General features: G+C 43.7%; 1 long non-coding RNA gene across 1 annotated transcript; it reads left to right on the plus strand.

Annotated features, from left to right (window-relative positions):
- Positions 1-3,127: 3,127 nt before the first annotated feature.
- On the plus strand, positions 3,128-12,751 carry LOC136792131 (uncharacterized). Its single transcript, XR_010835388.1, has 4 exons — positions 3,128-3,463; positions 4,114-4,266; positions 7,115-7,807; positions 11,750-12,751. It is a non-coding gene; the product is annotated as an uncharacterized lncRNA (long non-coding RNA).
- Positions 12,752-13,691: the final 940 nt, after the last annotated feature.

Consider the following 13,691-nt stretch of genomic DNA (forward strand, 5'->3'; position numbering starts at 1 on the left):
TTATATGGAATATCCAAAATAGGTAAATCCATAGAGTCAGAGAGTAGATTAGTGGTTGCCTAGGGTTGGGGGTGGGGGTGGGTGGTGGGAGCATAGGAATGATTAATAAAGGGTTTGAGGGTGTTTTTGGAGTGATGAAAATGTTACAAGATTGTGGTGATGATTGCAGAACTGTGTGAATTATACCTTTGAATTATACTCTTTAAATGAGTCAATTTTATAGCACGTAAATTGCATTTCGATAAACCCATTACAAAAAAGAAAAAGAAAAAGAGGAAGACAACTCTTCATCATGACCTAGGAGGCCAGGATTTGATTTTAAAATGGCATATTGTATAACACTGAAATATGCCAGCTAAGTAACTCAATTAAAGTGAGATGCAAATGAGTTAAGGGCTGTGATTTATTCCTGATGTGAGTCAGATTTACCTAGACCAGTGTTTTCTAAAGTGTGGTAAGCATTCTCTTGAGGCATGATGATTTTAAGGAATACTCAGATTTTAATAAACATGAAATTAAATAGTTGATGCTGGTAGTCTATTTGTGGAGATGATATAAAGTTTCTCTTGAGATATATTAATTTTAGTTAAAAATAAATTAATGTACAGAAACAAAAATGTACAAATAATGGTACAATTGGTATGAGAATATGATAAAAATCATGAAGATGGTTCAGGAACAATTGACTTTTGGGAAACTCTAGTCCAGAGGAAACTTCTTTCCCAACACTCAAATTATTCACTAAATTTGTCCAACAATAGCAATATTTGGGTTACCTAAAGGAGGAATTAGATGAGTGTAGTGTAGACAGCTCGAGGTCTCCCTGTTCTCAGATCAGGAGGGACATGGCTTAAAATGGCAAATCAAAAGTGGCTCACTTCTGTGCAAAAGACCACGCCTCATAATTGATTCAGTAATATAGTGAAAAGAATAAGGGCTGTTGAGCTAAAAGATTTTGGATTTGAATATTTGCTTGGGCCAACCACAGTGTATCTGAGTCTGTGTCTTATTTATGAAATGGAAATATCAAGACTTATTTTAACAGTGTGGTTGTGAGGATTAACTAAAACAATGTGAGTTGCATATATTACCTAAAATAGAGTAGATGATTAAAGGCTAGCTTCCTTTCTTTCATTGTACAATCACGATCCATGGAGTAGAGTGACAAGTTAATTGGCTGTGACATTCAGTCAAGAAGATACATGTTAAGGCTCTTGTAGGGTTGAAGGGTGAGACCCCCCGGGCTTTCCAAGTCAAGTGCAGTTATTGGTCAATCACAGTCCAAGGGCAATTAACACATTCCCTGGACAAAATTCATTGTCTTTCAAAAGACTTCTCTGTCTTACTCGACCATTCTGATTATTATTCTAGACCTTTTGATTGCTATGAAGAATTTTTGGTTTTTGCTGTGTCTGGTGATTGCATCTTCTCTGCACAAAGACTGGAAGATCATCCAGGGAATTCTTCTGGTGTCCCAGATACTTCCTACTAGAGGAAGCTGATACTAAGAAGCCTGGTAGTTTAGTACATTTATAGATGAAGCAGAAATGACTTCCCCTTAGGTACCATCAGACTGATGAAGAAATACATAATTGGGTCTTTATTCAGTATGCATTGTGAGGTGGTAAACAGAGCATGGGCTTTGAAATTTTACTTGCATGTACCTGCTAGCTCTAAGTTTTATTAACTTTATGACCAATATAGTCATTTTCCTCTCTTAGTTTTGGAGTTCCATTTGATTAAAAAAAAGAAGATGAAGAAAGAAAGAGAGGGAGGGAGGAAGGAAAGAAAGAAGAAAAGAGGGAAACGAAGAGGGGCATTGAGGGAAAAGGAAGCAAGGAATGAATGAAGGAAGAAAATATCTATATAGATATTCTGCGTGAAGATTATAAAAGCCATAAGGGGGGGGGGCTTCCCTCGTGGCGCAGTGGTTGAGTGGTCCCCGGCTAATGCAGGGGACATGGGTTCGAGCCCTGGTCTGGGAGGATCCCACATGCCACGGAGCGGCTGGGCCCGTGCGCCACAACTACTGAGCCTGCGCATCTGGAGCCTGTGCTCCGCAACAAGAGAGGCCGCGATAGTGAGAAGCCCGCGCACCGCGATGAAGAGTGGCCCTAGCTTGCCACAACTGAAGAAAGCCCTCGCACAGAAACGAAGACCCAACACAGCCAAAATAAATCAATTAATTAATAAACTCCTATCCCCAACATCTAAAAAAAAAAAAAAGCCATAAGGGTATAATTCTTGTCTTCTAGGACAACTACAACTTAGATAAGCTAAAACATATTTAACATAAATTGGATTGTGAAGCAATGGTCAGGAACTGTCCATAAAAGCTAATGAAAATTCTTACAAATATCACTGGGAAACTTCCACTGAGAGAATCTCTTTTTTTCTATATCATCTCGTTACAGTGACATTTCAGTGAATATATTTTTGACTTGATGAATGAGTGGTTTCATCCTCAGGCAGTGACTACTGTTTCAGTAGCAAATTTGTCATACTTACAGAAGCACCAAGATGGGGGCTACACTATTGCTTGCCATTTCATAGATGAAGGAGCTGAGGCTTACTGAAGTAAAGTAACGCGTCAAATCATATAACTAGGGAGAGAGGTCTCGGCCTCTGTTCTTTTAACGTCAGAGACTTTATTCCTTGTCACTGTGCACTATGGCCTTGAAGAAAGAGGCAAGCAGGTGGTTCGCTGTCTATTCAGGTATGCCACAGATGCAGGGTACATCAAGTTGATTGTGGAGATTTAATCCGCTGCTCCTGAGGCTGCTGGGAGAGATTTCCCTTTCTCTTCTTTGTTCGCTCAGCTCCTGGGGTTCAGCTTTGGATTTGGCCCCGCCTCTGGCATCTGCTCTTCACCCAGACAGGAGGGGGTTAAAGGAGCGGCTGATTAGGGGGCTCTGGCTCACTCAGGCTGGGGGCGGGGAGCGGGGGGGGGGGGGCGGTGAGAGCGAGCCTGCGGCGGCAGAGGCCGGCGTGACGTTGCAAAAACCTGAGGCGCGCCGTGCGTTCTCCCGGGGAAGTTGTCCCTGGATCACGGGACCCTGGCAGTAGCGAGCTGCGCAGGCTCCCGGGGGGAGGGGCGGTGTGGACAGTGACCTGTGCTCGCACTCAGGCTTCTTGGTGGCGGCAGCAGTAGCGTTAGCGTTTCATGCCCGTCTCTGGGGTCCGCGCTGATAGCCGCGGCTCACGTCCGTCTCCGAAGCTCGTTTAGGCGGTGCTCTGAATCCCCTCTCCTCGTGCACCTTGAAACAAAGGTCTCTTGCCCCTTAGGCAGTTCCAGACTTTTTCCCAGACTCCCTCCCGGCTAACTGTGGCGCACTAGCCCCCTTCAGGCTGTGTTCACGCCGCCAACCCCAGTCCTCTCCCTGGGATCTAAGCTCCGAAGCCTGAGTCTCAGCTCCCAGTCCCCGCCAGTCCCGGCGGGTGAGCAGAGAAGCCTCTCGCGCTGGTGAGTGCTGGTCGGCACCGATCCTCTGTGCGTGAATCTCTCCGCTTTGCCCTCCGCACCCCTTTTGCTGCGCTCTCCTCCGTGGCTCAGAAGTTTCTCCACCCCCCCCGCCCATCCCCCCCCATCTCCACCAGTGAAGGGGCTTCTAGTGTGTGGAAACCTTTCCTCCTTCACAGCTCCCTTCCAGAGGTGCAGATCCCATCCGTATTCCTTTGTCTCTGTTTTTTCTTTTTTCTTTTGCCCTACCCAGGTACGACGTGGGGAGTTTCTTGCCTTTTGGGAGGTCTGAGGTCCTCTGCCAGAGTTCAGTAGGTGTTTGTAGGAGTTATTCCACATGTGGATGTTTTTCTGATGTATTTGTGGGGAGGAAGGTGATCTCCACCTCTTACTCCTCCACCATCTTGAAGGGCCTCAAGCAGGTGGTTTGGAGAGAGCCTGTGTAAATGGCATTCTGTTGGCTTCCAGGACCGACAAGATTCTGAAGGGACAGACATGAGACAACTTGACACATTTGGAGCAGAGGAATGGACTTATTACTGGTGGCTACTAGAGCACTTTGGGAATGTCACTGACTCCGGGTTTAAAAGAGCAAAGCACACATTAGCCTGGGTGCCTGGTTCTAAAATAATGAAGTTTCCTTTGTTTCATAGGTTGGTCAGAATAAGAATGATTTTGCCATCAATTTTCTTCTTTTCTCAGTAAAGCTCTGCAATCACGTCAGTCTTAGGTGAATATTTCTGCCCAGGTGCACATGGAAACCAACCCTTTTCGTCTGCTTGTGGAAAAAGCCATCGCAATGTGAGGTAAGGAAAATGCTAGTAGACTTTACCTTTTGAATGTTGAAGGGAATGATCTCAGTGTCTGTGAAACCACCCATTCCTTCCTTCGTGAAATTTTCAGCATAATGCGGAGAGCGCTTTCTACTGCTTTTTAAACTTTTTTGAGGCGGAGACAGTTTACAAAACTATTGTGGTAGAACATCACATAGAGAAGGGTGGTGTGTAGGGAATGTGTGGTGAGTGTTAGGAACGTGAGGGGTCCTTTCTTTAATTGAAAGCTGGCTTGAGCAAGGTGATACATTGGGCAAAGTTCGTCTTTGGGGCACCTCTTTTTCTCTCCTTTCTGTGAGCCTCTCTCTCCTACCACCTGGAATCCTATTCCTTCATGAAACTGCCCCAGTGGCTTACTCCCTGGGCTTTAATCCATACATCAAACACTGTCCTCGGACTCCAATTCCCAGAGCTAGAGATTCAGTTTTGTAGGCACAAGAGTAGTAAAAAATGGCCATTTCTCTAACCTCAAGTGGAGTGAGTCTATCTCAGCCTTTGCCACTTAAAGCAGGGTCAAGGGACCCACAGCACAAGCACTACCTGAGAATTTGTTAAAAATGCAGAAGTTTGGGTTCCACCTTAGACTGACTGAATAAAAATCTGAATTTTACAAGATTCTCAGGTGATAAAGGATAGAAAAGCTCTGCTCTGGAGACTGCTTCCTTCCATGGCAGTGAAGATCTAGGTCAAAATGTTCTGTGTATCATGTCTCAGCACAATAGCCCAATTCCATATGATCTTAACATGTGCTAGAGTCTGAGGTCGATTTGCTCAGGTTCTTTTGAAAATCTATGGGTTAAATTAAATGAAACAGGCAACGATAATGATGAAAATACTAACACTGCTGAAACAAGAGGGAAGGGGACAGGGCACAGCCTTTAAAAAATGACATACCAGTTGAGGATACAACAAAGACTGGTTAGGACTGGTTAGATCCAAGATGGTGGGAGATACGACCTCCAGTGGACCTTGCACCTCATTATACACGCATTGTAATACATTAGCTAAATGACACACCCACTAGCGCCATGGCAGTTCTGAGACTTACCATAAAAGGCCAAAAAGTGGGCAATGACCCAGATCCTGGAAATCCCCATCCCTTCTCCAAAATAGTTGAAATAATCCTCCCACTTGTTAGCCTATGAAATTACCCAGCCCATAAAGACTAACCACCCCATATTCTGGGGCCTCTCACCTTCTGAGATGGCCCACACTCTGTCAGTGGAGTGTGTTTCTCCCAAGACCGTTCTTGCCTTTTGAGACTGACCACATGCTGTCTATGGAATGTATATCTCCAAGTAAATCCACTTCTTACCTATTGCTTTGTCTAGCACTGAATTCTTTCTGAGCTGAGACATAAAGAACCTGAACTTCAGTAGGTCCTGAGACCAGGTGTGTGATCTCAATTAAAAGACAGTGGATTCAAGTCCCAATATGGGTTTTGGCTGGGTTCAAGTCCCATCTAAATTGTGTAGTTTTACTGCTACTACTGTAACTGGCTGCCATGTTTGATTACTCGTTATGCCAAGATACATTTCAGAAATTTTCTCATTTATTTTTCACCATGATTCTTTGAGGAAAGTACAGTAAGTATCTCTAATTCATGCGTGGAGAAGCTAAGCTTCAAGAAATTAAGGCCACACAGCTAGTGAAGCAGAGATTAGGTTGAAACCCAGGTGGTCTGGCTCCAGAATCTTAGATCATTTTTTGACCCTTCCAGAAGTTCTAAGAACCTTTAGAATTCTGATCTGATTTATGAATCTACAAACCAGAAAGATAATAGTTAAGGTTTCCCAAGTGAATCTGACCCAGACCCCTTTTTGAAGAGATGGAACTACTCTTTAAACTAGACACCACAGCACATCTGGGAGCTGTCTCCTTCCTCAGAGCTTCACAGGTGATGATGGACATAGGTGACCCAGTGAGGCAGATCTTTGGGCACTTTATGTGTAACTTTGGGACACCACCAGGCCTAAAATTCTCTGGCAGGGGCTCTTGCTATTAAAATAATTCATCGTGTTTAAGCACTGAAAAACGTTTTCTTTTTAGCCTTGATTTCCAACCCTTTGTCCGGTCGCCAATAAACAGCAGACCTGGATTCTCTTTCTGAGCATAGTAATGAACCAGAGTTGTTTTTTTCAAGCTCAAGTTTTATTTCAAGTCTCATTCTTGAAGCTTAAAAATTGGTATGACTGCTTTCTTACCTGGGCTGGATAGTCTCTGTTTGCTTCTCCAGATTCAGACACCCCCATGCTCCTTGTTCTGGACCCCCATAGCCAGCCACTATGGATAGCATTAATAGGCTGCGCTTGCCTTCTGACTTATGGGTGGATTTGGCCAATGGGCAATGATATGCCAGAGTGCAGCTGGATGGAGAGATCGGGTTACTTATTCACTTGGTTCTTTGCCTGCAGGGCTACAATTTCAGTGCATCCCTTTACCAAATGTCATAGTTCTAGCTGGGCAGTTCTTCCTTACAGTGACAGATTATCCTAGGCTCCCTCAGGTCTAGGGATGGGAATAGATCCCTGGTCTTAGGGTGATTCATGTCCCTTGTTCATGTCCTTCATTCTTCCCACATGTCTGTAAATAGTCATTTATGAAACTGCCCAGCTTCACCATTTGATCTTGCCATTTGTTTCCTGCCTGTCTTGAACGACATATAAATCAAAATATAATCAAGTAAATTTAAATTAAAATGCCATTTCTTTTCTTGCTACATTGCTTTACTTCTTTCTCACATATTCCCCTATTTCCTGACTCTTCAGATAAAATCAGTGTTTCCAGAAATGTGCCATGTTTCTCCACTGACTTCTTTCAGGTATTTCCAAGTGAAACTGTACAACTCAGATTGGGACTTGAAACCACGGGCCAGGATTCAAACTTAACCCGAACCCAGATTGGGACTTGAATCCACTGTCTTTTTATTGAGATCACACACCTGGTCTCAGGACCTACGGAAGTTCAGGTTCTTTATGTCTCAGCTCAGAAGGAATTCAGTGCGAGACAAAGCAATAGGTAAGAAGTGGATTTATTTAGAGATATACATTCCATAGACAGAATGTGGTCAGTCTCAAAAGGCAAGAATGGCCTTGGGAGAAACACACTCCACTGACAGAGTGTGGGCCATCTCAGAAGGTGAGAGGCCCCAGAATATGGGGTGGTTAGTCTTTATGGGCTGGGTAATTTCATAGGCTAACAAGTGGGAGGATTATTTCAACTATTTTGGAAAAGGGACGGGGATTTCTAGGATTTGGGCCACGGCTCACTTTTTTTTTTTTTTTTTTTTTGCCGTACGTGGACCTCTCACTGCTGTGGGCTCTCCCGCTGAGGAGCACAGGCTCCAGACGCGCAGGCTCAGCGACCATGGATCCCCTCCGCGGCATGGGGGATCCTCCCATACCAGCACGAACCCTGCATCAGCAGGCGGACTCTCAAACACTGCGCCACAAGAGAAGCCCCACTGCTCACTTTTTGGCCCTTTTTGGTTGGCCTTGGAACTGTCATGGTGCTGGTGGGTGTGTCATTTAACATGCTAATGTATTACAATGAGTGTATAATGAGGCTCAAGGTCCACTGGAAATCGAATCTTCTGACAAGATGGACCTAGTTGGTTCTAACCAGTTTTTGTTGTGTCCTCAAACCGCTGTGTCATTCTTCTAAAGGTTGTGCCCTGCCCCCTTCTCTCATGTTTCACAAGGGTATTATGAGTACTCCAGATGGAAGATGATGTGAAACTAATATGAATGTTCACACCTGAGAGAAATGAACAGAGCAAATAGCAAAGCCCTGAGGTGCTAATTTATTCTTATCAGAGAAACAGAGGATAAGGATTTGGCCCCAGTGTCAGAGGAAATCCCTTGTGAATCATTTCATTAGGTGTCCCAGGGGGTTAGAGACAGGGTGGAGATGATGGGTCTTGGGTCAAGGGGGGTTGCCATCAAGAAGACTTAAGAAGACATCAAGAAACAAAATAAAAGAAAACAAAAAATTCCTTCCCTGGAAGCTGCCTATGGCCTCAAGCAGGAGTGAGAAGGTGGGGATGGAAGGTGTAAGATGCATTTATATTTGTGGGAGATAATGTTAGTACATCTCTGAATCTAGATAGCAGCTGTCAGAACATAACCATCCTTTCTGGAGACAAGAGGCATCTGGACCAGGTCAGATATACTGATGGAGCCAGGGTTTGAAAATGTTGTAGGAAAGAAAATGGGGCGTGAAAGAATAGTCATGTCCCAGGTCTCAAGGGGGTGGGCTCTTGACTTCTTGCAGGAAAGAATTCAAGAGCAAGCTATAGTAAAGTGAAAGAAGGTTTATTCAGGGAGTTACACACTCTACAGACAGGGTGTGGGCCATCTCAAAAGACAAGAGGTCAGTTTTTACAGGGTTGGGTAATTTCTTAGACTAATGTGTGGGAGGATTATTCCAACTATTTTGGGGAAGAGACAGAGATTTCCAGGAATTGGGCCACTGCCCACGTTTTGGACTTTTATGGTTGGCCTTGGAATTATCATGGCACCTGTGGTGTGTCATTTAGCTGATGTATTACAGTGAGTGTATACTGAGGCTCAAGGTCTAGTGGAAATCCACTCATCTGCCATCTTGAACCTAGTTATTTCTAACCGGTTTATGTTGTGTCCTCAACACCTGTCATTCTTTTAAAGGTTGTGCCCTGCTCCCTTCCTGTTTCAAAAAAAGTAGGAGAACTGATAACAGAGGAAGAGGCCCTTAGAATACATGGAGGGTGAGCTAACTAGAGAATAAGGGTTATGAGAATGGCCTTCTCCCAAATATGTAAGCAGAAAAAGAGGGGAGCTGAGGGCATGCTGATGAGATGGCTGCCTGAACTCTGTGCACTCAATATGTCCCCTGTAAAATGACAAGTGGACTTGTTATTGAAGAAAGTTCCTGTGCCCAATGCACAGTGAGGCCAAATAAACCAAAATGTTGGAGTTTGAAGCAGAGAAATGTTTATTACAGGGCCAAGGAAGGAGAATGGGTGGCTTGTGCTCAAAAATCTTGAACTCCTCAGTGGTATGGGGGAAAACGTTTTTATAGGCAAAATTTGGGGTGAGGGCTGCAGGGTATGTGACTTTCTTCTGATTGGTTGGTAATGAAGTAACAGGGTGGGGCTCCAGGAATATTGTGCTCAGCCTGAAGTTGCCATCCTCCTTCTGGGGGGGGGGGCTTGATTCTGCAGAAGAACTCAAAGATATTGTTATGTATATTCCTTGAGAAGAAACCAGGACCTTGCTCCAAGGCTGTACAATTGTTTCTTGACTGCTTCTCCCTTGTCTCTGCATCCCTTCCCTTCCCTGATTAGTAACTGAACCTGCCCTTTAGAACTCAAGGAAGGTCAAGGAGGCTGAATGAAGCCTATTTCCCACAGACAAGGAATGGGGGACATAGACAGGAGTTGTACCCAGGATCCCCATAGGGTTCTGCTTGGTTTCAGACTCTTTGACTTGTTATTATGGATGACTACCAGGACAGTAATTTTGTTCTGGATTCATAAAAATGAGAAAAATAGGAGCTGGAGTTTCTTAAGCAGATACTGTGTCATGCACGTAAACATAGATGTCTCATTTTAATCCTCTAAAGAAGTTATCTTTTTCCTTCCATTTCATGCATGAGGAAACTCAGGTTCAGAATTTACTAGCATAGGGTCACAAAACTAGTAAACTGACTCCAACTCAGTTTGCTCTGAGTCTGGAGACAGCTAAACCAAGCATCCTCCCTCTAAGACCCATGTCGACTGAAAAAAAAGCACAACCCCAAAGTTGAGAATTATGTTTTGTTTGGAGGACTTTCTGAAGACTTCAAGCCTGGGAGGCAGCCTCTCAGATAGCTCTGAGGGGCTGCTCTGACGAGGGAGGGGAAGAGCAAGTATATATAGGAGTTTTGCAACAAAACACGTAGTCTGAACATCAAAAGATTACTGTTAAAGAAAATCAGGCATGAATTTAGCACTTTTCTGTGTATGGGAAGATGCAAGAGTCTGGGCTCATTGAAATCATTCGTTTGATATGCATCTAAACTATTTAGGGCCAGTATCCTTTTCTTTCCCATCCTGAGTCCCCTCAGGGTGCACCATGGGGGGGCAGCTGCGGTGGCTGATGGCTTGATGGCTGCAACATTCTTAATTTACTGGTACTTTCTTAGTCTACACCCAGGAAGTGTTACTTTTCCCATTTCCTCATGAATGAAGGGATAAGCAGAAAACAGCACAGGCTTAGAGTGGCAATAATTCAAACAATTAAGAAAAACTGATTCATACATCCAAAGCCTGAAGGAAGACGTCAATGAACTGGAAAGAGGAAAAATTAAGAAACTCCCTGGAAGAGACAGTTTTAAGCTTGCCATCTGTGGCCAATGAAGTTAATAAGGTGAAACCCTATATTTTAACTTACATTAACCATATGTGTTATGCACTTATACTCATAGCTCCTTTCCACTCCAGCAAATCCCATTTGAGCATCAGAATATATTTAAAGTACTGGACCACACAATAACTAAATTGAGAAAGCTGATCTCAAATTTACTGTGCATGAAAATCACCCAGGAGTGACCATTAAACAGACTCCTAGGCTCCATTTCTAGAGATTCTGATTAAATAGGTCTAGAGTGGAACCCAGGAATCTGCATTATAATAACCTTCCAGGTGACTCTGATGGAGATTGATCATCTGCTTGAAACAATTTTGACCTGAAATCTGACCTAGGAAAAGTGATCTCAGTGTCCTGCTAGCAGCTGCTGAACTCTAGTTGGTGACTTATGCAATCCGTACTCTTGGCACGTTCAAGGCCTGTGTCCCTTCCCCATTAGCTGACTTGCCTCTGCTCAGCTCTTGCTGGCGTTACAATCTCTGTGTCTCAGCCATGTGGGCCACTCTGCTCCTGGCTCATGCTAGGTCCCCCAGCAGGCTTGCCGTTCCCAACTCAGCTGTCCAAGCACCGACTGCGTGCAAGCAGAAACTTCCTGATCCCTAATCCAGGGAGCTAAGGGAACCGGGGACAATATCTATGACCTTCTCTCTGTGTAGTCTCTTCCATTACTTGTTTCCATTCCACCAAATAGATGAGGTCATGCTCATCAGACTCATGCCCATGAGTCACAGAGACTGTCCAAGAGAACAAGAAAGTTTTCCAGTCTTTACCAGACAAATTGAGGAATGAGTGCCAACTCTGGGGACTGCTAACCTGCTGGCTTGTTTCTAGAACCACCACCATCATTCCTCTCCCTGGGGTTTCAACTTAGAATGATTAGCGGGGTCCAACTATTCTCTTCTCTGTCTTTCTCTTTTTTGTCTTCCCTGACTTTATTTTCCTTGCCAAATGGCTCCTATTTCCATTTCCTTTTGGGAGTTCACTTTGTTTACAATCTGAGTTCTCCCTACAAAGGAATATATGAAGAATGTACGAAAAAAAACCCACTACATTATTTATTCTCTCCACAGGTACAATCAAAGGGATATGAGCAGCAAATAAAACTTGTAATGACATTGAGCTTCAACTCCAGAACTACTAGAAAAATGATGGAGCCTCCAATCACTCAAAGTTTCTTCCATGAATTATTCTTAGGCTGGCATACACTCTCATCTTAGGTGGCCGAAGCTACCTGTCTAAGGGGTGCCTGTCCCACTGTGGTGTTAATTTCTGCCTTAGTGATTCTACTCTTTTCTCTTTCATGAGATTGAGTTACCAGGTTTTTAGGTTTTTAAGATTTAGATTTTTAAGATTTTCCTTTTTTAAGTTTACGGTTGCAAGGATGTCAGCTTTGAGATTCAAATGTCTCTACTGACGTCTTTTAAGTAACTTCCTTCTCTGGCATAAGGAACTTCATGATTCAATGGTGGTGAGAGAGTAGACAGAGGAACAAGGGAGAAAAATTCTCCAACGCTTTAATATTTTTGAATACTATGTGAGTTCACAGTGTTTATTGAATTCTGATTCCAGTACAACTTTACTGTCCTCCATGGGAGGAGAAGCAGTATTATATTAATTGGTGTCTTTGCTCTGCCCACAGTCAGGAACCTGGCTTTGTGCTTTCTCTTTTATTTCTTGTAGCCAGGGCAGCGTGTGTTCTTGCAGGAAGCACCCCTGGTGGTGGTTGCCACAAGACTCCCTTACTCTCCATTCTGGCTGAATAGGAAGTGAGGCCAGGGCTGCACTGAAGACCTGTTTGTCTCTAATTTTAGAGGTAGGAAGCCCACCCTGGCACCGGTATTGGACATACTTGACCCCAAACTCTGCATTTGGGGGAGCAGGGTACTTGCTTAACTGTATTAATTTTTTTCTTCTTAGGCTGCTATTCTGTGGCTATGCTCCTTGTTTCAGGACCCTGGATAGGAGGAGGGTTGTGGGACAGTTCTTAGCCCTAACGCTTCCTACCATGGAGAGTCTTCTGTTCTAATTCTTAATCTCACTCCAGGATCCAATTAAATACCGATTTACTTGTCCTGGCTACACATCACCTTAATTAGCCTGTATTTCAAGTTATTTATCAGTCTGGCTCATTGACCCGATAGCATGCTTTCGAAAGTAGTGACAATATCTTGTAATTCTTTCTATCTCACTACATTTGGCATAATACAAATTTCCCTGAATATATTTTAATTAACCAATTAATAATTGTGCTGCATTTGATATTTTTCCAGATCTCATTCAGAAGGTCTGCTAGATACCCACACACACTTTACATACTAGAATGCTACATGTCACAGGAAGCACAGTTATCTCCAGACAAGAGATTTGTCTCTGTATAGGCAAGAATCCTGGCCAATCCTGTGACAGTGCCCAGACTCCACGTTCTGAGAATCAAAGGGCTTCAAACAGAACCTCAGATGAGTCAGCAATTATCCTGGTTGCAATTTTCCCAGAGAGAAAACATTGAACAACTGGGAATGATTCGCTCCTTTAGGGTCTTAAATATTTAGGAGGATAATCTTCTCACTGGGATCTCGAAATTATTTAAACTAAACTGGTCTTCCCTATGTTCTTTTCTCTCCACAAATTTGAAAGCCTGACTATTTCTTTCTCACAAGTGGGTAGGTTTATAGTTCAATCAAAATAACAGTTACCTAAGGCCTTATACCTATTAGAAACCACATCCATTACAGGGTCACCAAGGCAGGGAAGAGGTAGGGTGTGAGAAGACATTCAGGCTGCTGGTGTAAATGGAAAGCAGTGTCTCTTCTCCCCACAGGTTAAGAGTGAGCCCACCTTTGGGGCAATTCACCTTTCCCAGGGGCAAACTCTGAGGTCCATTTCTTAGGTCACTATATAAGCATGCTATATAAGCTGGTACTTCATATCTATGATTTGATGTACCTGATAACCAGGAATTCAGACTGTCTTTGTCCCCTGTGACTCCAGATCATTTTATTTTGACAAGAGGTA

This window comes from Kogia breviceps, chromosome 11, assembly GCF_026419965.1.
Source record: "Kogia breviceps isolate mKogBre1 chromosome 11, mKogBre1 haplotype 1, whole genome shotgun sequence".
Classification (NCBI taxonomy): Eukaryota; Metazoa; Chordata; class Mammalia; order Artiodactyla; family Physeteridae; genus Kogia; species Kogia breviceps.